The sequence below is a fragment of the Megascapheus bottae genome, chromosome 7 (genome assembly GCF_031878675.1).
Source record: "Megascapheus bottae isolate mThoBot1 chromosome 7, mThoBot2.hap1, whole genome shotgun sequence".
Classification (NCBI taxonomy): domain Eukaryota; kingdom Metazoa; phylum Chordata; class Mammalia; order Rodentia; family Geomyidae; genus Megascapheus; species Megascapheus bottae.
Genome location: NC_143515.1, coordinates 44982942 through 44990931, shown reverse-complemented (window position 1 = coordinate 44990931; position 7990 = coordinate 44982942). Strand labels below are relative to the sequence as shown.

The 7990-nt window shown below is 34.2% G+C and overlaps 1 long non-coding RNA gene across 1 annotated transcript in view; it reads right to left on the bottom strand.

Annotated features, from left to right (window-relative positions):
- Nucleotides 1-3063: 3063 nt before the first annotated feature.
- Nucleotides 3064-7990, bottom strand: part of LOC150060723 (uncharacterized) — a 90517-nt gene continuing 85590 nt past the window's right edge. Inside the window, exon 4 of the long non-coding RNA XR_016536152.1 lies at nt 3064-3173. This is a non-coding gene — a long non-coding RNA (uncharacterized LOC150060723). The remainder of the gene's footprint in view (nt 3174-7990) is intronic.

Genomic DNA, 7990 nt, shown 5'->3' with positions numbered 1-7990 from the left:
TGTGAATATATTTGAGATATAGGTTAGTTGATTAATGCAAAAAAATAATAACCGAATTAGGGGAGTTTTGGTTCTAAATTCACTCTAGCATTTCATAGTAATGGATTACACAATGGTATCTTGAGTAACAAGAGCTTAGATGTAAAAACCTAAGTGTGTTTCCTGTAACTGGAGGGATAAGTAGTGTTTAAGGTAGGACTAGAAATAGATGATGAAACTCTCTTCATAGTGAAATGAAATTCAGATTAATGAAGCATTATAGCATCAATTTTGAGATATAATTAACTTGTAGAAATAAAAACTGAAGAAAATGAAGCATATACTTACTATAGGTCTATCCAAGTATGATTGGGAATTAACTAATATTAATCAAAGACCTATTATGCCTCAGGTATTTTGTAATAGTCTTAGGATATAACAGTAAATAAAACATATCCCTACTTCTGCACATTTCCCATCTAATTAGAACGATCTCATACATTGTCTCTGTCTCTCTGTCTGTTTCTTGCTCTTTATAACATCGCAAAGTTTTAAGTTCATTCAAAATTGTGAATAATTACAACTCTAATCTTAGAGTCTTCTAGACTTCTGGTATAATTTTGGTCCTGTATCATTTTGTACTTTCTTAGGCTCTTACATAGTCCATAATGATGAGCAAATTGGAATAAAAGCTCAAGGGCTTCACTTTTCTTTGCCTAATTAAAGTTAACACATCACTCACCAAGAGATTTTGAGAAAGAGACACTGGATGTACCTGTAGAACCATTTCAGATCTGCTGATTAAAAGTCTATGGAAAAAAACTTAAAATTCAATACTATGAGAACTGATTTACACTACACCATTGAAACAAAAATTAGGTGAATTTTTTGCATTTAATCTTTTTTTGTTACTTTTGCTGCAAATCATTTCGATATCTTAATGAAACAAGTTCAATATACACTACTGAATCTAATTTAATAAAGCCTCACTTGATAATACAATTTTCTGGCCCTATAATTTCTAGCATTTAGATCATAGCAGCAATATAACAAATATATGTAATTTATGAATTTATATTCATAGAGTAAATATGAGCAAATAAGAACAGCAACCTAACCTTATAACTGTTTTCAGGGATTTGTTTTCATCAACAAAGGGAAAACTGACAAATACTTCTCCACCCACAGTCATTAAATATACATAGCCCGTGACTGAAATTTCAGTTGTTTTGTTTCATTTGCTTATAGACAAAGTGGCTAAAGTATTAAAATTTCTACATTCTTGAAATATCAAATATATTTTTGAGTTTCCACATTGGAATAAATATTTTAGAAAAGTAATGTGTTCCACAACAGAATAACAAAAAAGTTCTGAATTTTATGGAAACACAGATGGTCATAGAACAATTTGGCCTAGTCATAAACCATCTCATGAGACATAATTAAAACTACACAAATTCCTTAGTTTTGTTTTCTAATTTATGCCTGATTGGCAGAAACAAGCTCTTAAACTTAATGTACAATTGAATCTGATAGCTCCAAATTTCTCCATTATAAAAATATTTATGATCTAAATAATATCTTAAGAAAGTTAAATAAGGGCACAAGGGATCCATCTCAAATAGTGTAAATACAGCATCTGGAAATCTTACACAAATGAATCTGATGTTTCTCTTCACTGAATGTCTCTGAAATAGTTATCTATTTATATAGGCTCCTTACCTACACTTCCATTGCAGAGTAATTTTTAGGTTGGGTATCTGTCTCAGAGATTCTAGCATTGTCATTCATCCATCTGTCTCTATGATACACAGTAACTTGTGTTGATCTGGTTTTCCTTATTTCCATCTTTCATTGCATATTCTCTCCTTTTTGGCCAGCCATTTTCAGGATAATAACATTGCTTTATCATTAATAAATGTCTTACAAAGTTTAAACACATAAATAAGTTTATACTTAGCCAGATGCTGGTGACTCATGCCTCTAATACTAGCTACTCAGGAGGCTGAGATCTGAGGTTGGTGGTTCTAAGCCAGCCCAGGCAAGAAAAGTCCGTGAGACTCGTATTTCCAATAAATTACTAGGAGAAAGCAGGAAGTGGTGCTATGGCTCAGGTGGTAGTGTGTGTGCCTTGAGAATAAAAAAAGGCTCAGGGACAGAGTGTAGGCTCTGAGTTCAATCCCCTTGATTGGAAAAAAAGTTTATTTTTAATAAAATATGTAATAACCTTTCCTTGACAACTTTCCATTGCCCATTGATTTCAACTGAATATTCATCAATTCTTTTTGTAGCAGCTTCACTAGAATCGTAATGAAAGGAAACTGTTATCAGGCATATGTAGGAGTCCTAGAGGTATCGTTGCTTATCATCTATGAGCCCATATATAAAAGTGAATAGTGGGACTTGAAAGATATAGAATGAGTGTGACTCTCAGCTCACTATCTCTGTTCTTAAATACAGAGATTAACACAGAGATTAATAGGTTAAATACCTGCTGTAATAGTATTTTGTTTGGCACACAACATAGTTAGGTATCATTGAAGATTTTATTTAGCAAAGAAGCCAATCGTCCACATTACAATAGAAAAAGTATGGATTTTGACTGACCTCAATTTAACATTTAGCTTCACAACTAGTGACCACTTTATTTGCATTAGCATAAATAATTTAAGGTCAGAGACATGCATTATTTTCAAATGTAGCATCAGAGAAATAAGTCATAATTCTCATGTTGTGGAAGGTATGCAATGACATTATTTCTAAAACACAAAAAACACTTTCATATAATTAATGCTTAAAATGCGTGTCTGGAATCACAGTTTGCAATATAATGAAGTAATTAATGAGGGTCAGTTTTACCTATTTATTATAGAAAATTGACAAAATGACAGAATATCCGAAGGAACATTTTTCAAACAGCATTCAGTATATCAGGTAGTGGTTTAATCATTACAAAAAGCTGGAACACATTTAGGAAATCTACACATTACGCTGCTTTTTGATTTTCTGGTGAAATTCCAACCCTCAGAATAAAGACATGGAAGCCACAGGAATAATAGAATTTTCTTTATTGGGAAGGGAAAAAAGATGAATGTTCATGACTGCTGAGGTAGATGGAATTTTCAGGTCAGGAGCTGAAATGGTAGAAGATCCTTGAAAAAAGATTCTAGGTATCACTTTGGGTCTTGACTCAGCTAAATAGTAGAATTAGAGAGAAAGAATCCATATGAACAAACAGCCATGGAAAAGTAGTGCTGAGTAGAAACTGCAAATTGTAAAATACTAGGAATTTCTGGAATAATCACAAAAGTACATTTGATTTTGACACTGACATTAGTGTGAAAAATGATATGGGTACTAACAAGATATTTAAGCAACAGTTATGAATTCATGTAAAGAAAGTTTAAGCAAAAGACAAAAATAAATCATTGATTAAATGGAAAACAATCTTAGGAGAAAATGGAAACAATAACAAATTCTCAAAGAAAAATTATAAATACACTAATAGAGAAATGCTTATACGTGTATAAACTAAATATATAAAAATAAAGTGGTATCCCTCATTTATCATAATCAGTAGAAACCTTGGGCTCTCCTAGCAGAGATTTGCAATAGAGCAAAACCTTGATACATAAGGCCATATAGTATAACGCTAAATGAAAGGATCTCTAGGATATAGAATCATAAGCCATATAATGAATGATTGTTGTTCTTAAGGTACTATGTTATCTCTCATCTCTTTTGCTGTCCCTTGGTTATCTCATATTGTTACAGTATCTCACTTTGTTACCTGATATATCAGATATATTTGTATTTGGTTATTTGAAATTGGATAGGGAAGGGGGGAAAACAAGATGAGGGGTGTGGGTGGGGGGGAGGGAAATGGGGACCAAGACATATGAAAGGGTATCAATGTATGGGAATTAATGCACTATCTATCTGGCAAATATCATGTAACCCTTCTATTAATTACAATAATAAATATATGAAAAGAAAAGTATCTGCTGGGTTTTCCAAAACACTAAATTCTGTAGTTACAAACTGAATATAGGTTTATTGTAGAGTTTAAACATTATTCTAAGTATGGAAAGAGAAAATATACTAAGGAAATCAACATAAACCTTATTTCATATGTAGGAAATATTCAGTAAAGTATACATAATTAATGTTCCAAAAAGGATTAGAAATAATTAGAGCTGTTAAATTTTGACTTCTATTGAAACATATATAGATATATGTGTGTATGTGTTTCTATAGCTATATATATGTGTGTGTGTATACATAATACTCAATGAATACAAACCAAGATAAATATATACATGTGTAGCCAGATATGAGCATATCATACTTGAACTGTAGAAAATCAAAGACCACAACAACAGATTTGAGATAATGACATTACTTATCTTAATAACAACACATGCAAAGCGTAGCTAATTATTCACTCCCATCAACAAAACGCAAACCCTAAAAATGACACTTACAAGGTACCAAAAGAAGAAAAGTATCATGACAAAATGTAATTCTACATTTAACAAACCTATCACATAAAACTAGATGCAAAGAAAAGGCTTTTCAATGAACAAGAGCTAGTCATGGCAAGAAAGCTAGCTCTTAAGAAATATCACAGTGTGGGGACTGGGAGTTTGGCCTAGTGGTAGAGTGCTTGCCTAGCATGCACGAAGACCCGGGTTCAATTCCTCAGTACCACATATATAGAAAAAAGCCAGAAGTGGTGCTGAGGCTCAACTGGTAGGGCTCTAGCCTTGAGAAAGTGCTCAGGACAGTGCTCAGGCCCTGAACTCAAGCCCAGGACTGGCAAAAAAAAAAAAAAGAAATATCACAGTGTGGCCTGGAGTTTGACCTAGCAGTAGAGTGCTCATCTAGCATGTACATTACCCTGGATTCAATTCCTGGTGCTGCACACCTAGAAAAATCAGGAAGTGGCACTGTGGCTCAAGTGGCAGAGCACTAGCCTTGAACAAAATAAAATCTAAAGATAGTGTGCCAGGTCCTGAGTTCAAGCCCCAGGACTGGCAAAAAAAAAGGAAGAGAAAGGAAGAAAGAAAGAAAGAGAGAAAGAAAGAAAGAAAGAAAGAAAGAAAGAAAGAAAGAAAGAAAGAAAGAAAGACAGACAGACCAGAGTGCATTTTTTTTAGACTTTTAGGAAATTATATTCATTTATATCCTATAGACTTACAGGCCAAGAACAGGTGATTAAATGTATTTTATATTTAAAGAATATTGTGTTATTTCTTTAAATTTTGTAAAATATATTTTAGCTAGGTGTCATGGCTCATGCCTGTAATACTAGCTGCTCAGGAAATTGAGATGTAAGGATTGCAACTCAAAGCCTTCCCATATAGAAAAATCCATTAATCTCAAATTATGCACCAAAAAGCTCAAAGTAAAACTGTGGCTTAAGTGGTAGAGTGTTATCCTTAAGCAAAACAGCTCAGGGACAGAACCCAAACCCTGAATTTAAGCCCCAGGAGCAGAATAACCAAACAAATAAACACACACACATATGGTAGTTTGGAACATAATGACAAAGTATTATTGGGTTTATAAAATATACCACATAACAATAACATAAAGATAGAAGGTAAAATATATTAATAGATACCGTGGTAAGGTTTTTAAATTTTATATCAAATTGTGTATTAACTTACAAGTAAACCAAAGAAATGCATTTCAGTGATTTGTACTAGCAATAAAAATAGGGGCTCAGATGTTAGTAAAAGATAAAACAATGAAAGTACTTATTTTACAGAATGAGATGGGGATGGTCATTTATAAAATTAAATATAGATAAAAATGAAACATTTTGAAATAAAAGCCTCAAACTGCGGTGGCTGAATTTATGCTGAATATGTAAGGTTTTTTTTTTTTAATTTAAATCAAATGTTCTTAAAGCCAAGAAAAAGAAAGTCAGTGGAATGGTATTTTTAAAAGGTATGCAACTACAATATGTATTATGATAGTACTGAGCCAATGCATTGTTAAAATAAATAAAATTTAATTTTAATCCTCCCAAGTAAAAAAAAATAAAATGATTCTCTCCTTTCCCCCACCCATAGTCCAAGGGTTTTAGGCAAGAAGGTAGGATAGAGTAGATTATCACTGTGCATATGAAACACAAAATAAATCATCAAAGTTCCACTTATCCTCTGGTGTTAACCTCTGTGACACCTTGTGTCACTGTTCTGTGAATTCCCCCACCATTAGCCTTTGATCCATTTCTTCAGAAAGCCTGTTCTGCAGGACTCTCTACAGACTTCAGCCCAAAACACCTGTTAACATTAAATTTTTACATAAAATGTATTGATGTGTGCATAGAAAAGTGCTTTTATGAACACTCCACATTCCAAATTACAATCTTGATTTCCAGTGGGACTTAGAAAATAGCATGAACCCTAGCCAGCCTTTTTGCAGAGGAAAGCCTTCCTTCCCCTGTCCTCCTTTCCCCTCCCCTTCCCTTCTCTTATCTCCCCTACTTTTCATTTTTCCCCTTTTTCTTATAAAATAGCATGAACCCTAGCCAGCCTTTTTGCAGAGGAAAGCCTCCCCTCCCCTCCCCTTCCCTTCCCTTCTCTTATCTCCCGTACTTTTCATTTTTCCCCTTTTTCTTTCCCTTTCTGCTTTCCTATTGGCGTCAGTGGGACTTATACTTAGGGTCTCACACTTCATAGGAAGGTGCTCTACCTCTTGAGTCATATTCCTGACCATTTTTGCTTTATTTTTCCAAAAGAATCTATTTTTTTATGCTTTGGGAAGACCTGGGCCACAATCCCCTTTCCCATGCTTTCAACATAGTCAGGATGACAGAAATGCATTACTAAAATGAGATTTTTCTTAGTTTTCTAATCTGTTGCCCAGCCTGTTTTGGTTCCAAAATCCTTGTGGTCACAATATGAATCTATGGCTTACAGTCCTGAGAGGCACGTTTCATAGGTGTGAACCTGAAATGGAGAGTTTGGAACATTCATTGCTTGGTTGACCTACCCATCCTCAATATCCTCTAAAAAAAGCACTTGCCTTTGCTTTCACCTTGCTATGTAACTGCTCCAACACAGGAGCACATAAAGTCCCTGAGCTCCAATATGATGTTAGAGCACAGAGTACTCACCTTATTTTTTAGAGGACTTGCTTAAAAATAATTATGGTTCACCAGGTCCCATTGGTTAATAATATAATCCATGCTACTCAGGAAGCTGAGACCTGAGGATCTTCAATCAAAGCCAGTTCAAGTGAGAGAGTCTCTGAGACTGTTATCTCCAATAAACTAATAAAAAAAAAAGCTGGAGGTAGAGCTATGGCTCAAGTGGAACAGTTGCTTGCCTTGAGCAACAAAACTCAGAGACAGTGTGCAGGCCATCAGTTCAAGTCCTCAAACCAGTATGAAAAATGATGATGATGATTATCTGGATGCATCATTTTTCTAACTCTTTTAAGATACCTTCACATTGAAGAGCCAAATGAATTTCTTGCCAGCTATACAAAGGAGGGTATTTTTCTCATGGACTCAGCAATCAATTAACCCTTTGAAATACAGTCATAAAGAAAGATAACGACCTAACCTCCCAATGTGCATATCTGGCAGCTGGCTCCAAATTGTATACCCAGCACTTTCTGATAGATACATGTAACTTATCTTTGGATAAGGAAAACTGAAAAGGCAGACAAAACGCCATGAAATAAACATGGCTACTGTGATCATCAGGTGAATTTATGATGAACTATGTGTGACAAATACTGTTGACAAACTCTCATCCTGGAGTTAATGCTTGTCTGAAAATACACAGATCATATTTGCTTGGCTACGTAAAGCAGAACCCTTAGCTTGTAGCTCTGGAGTCATTTAGTGCACTGACTATGATGGGATCACAATCCACTTTTTTAACTTATTCATTCATGGCTAAGATTTTCCACCATCATTTGATTTTGAAGAGTTATTTGTTGTATTAAGAACAGATTTTGATTTTACCTTTATTTTTGCAACTCTGTCCAA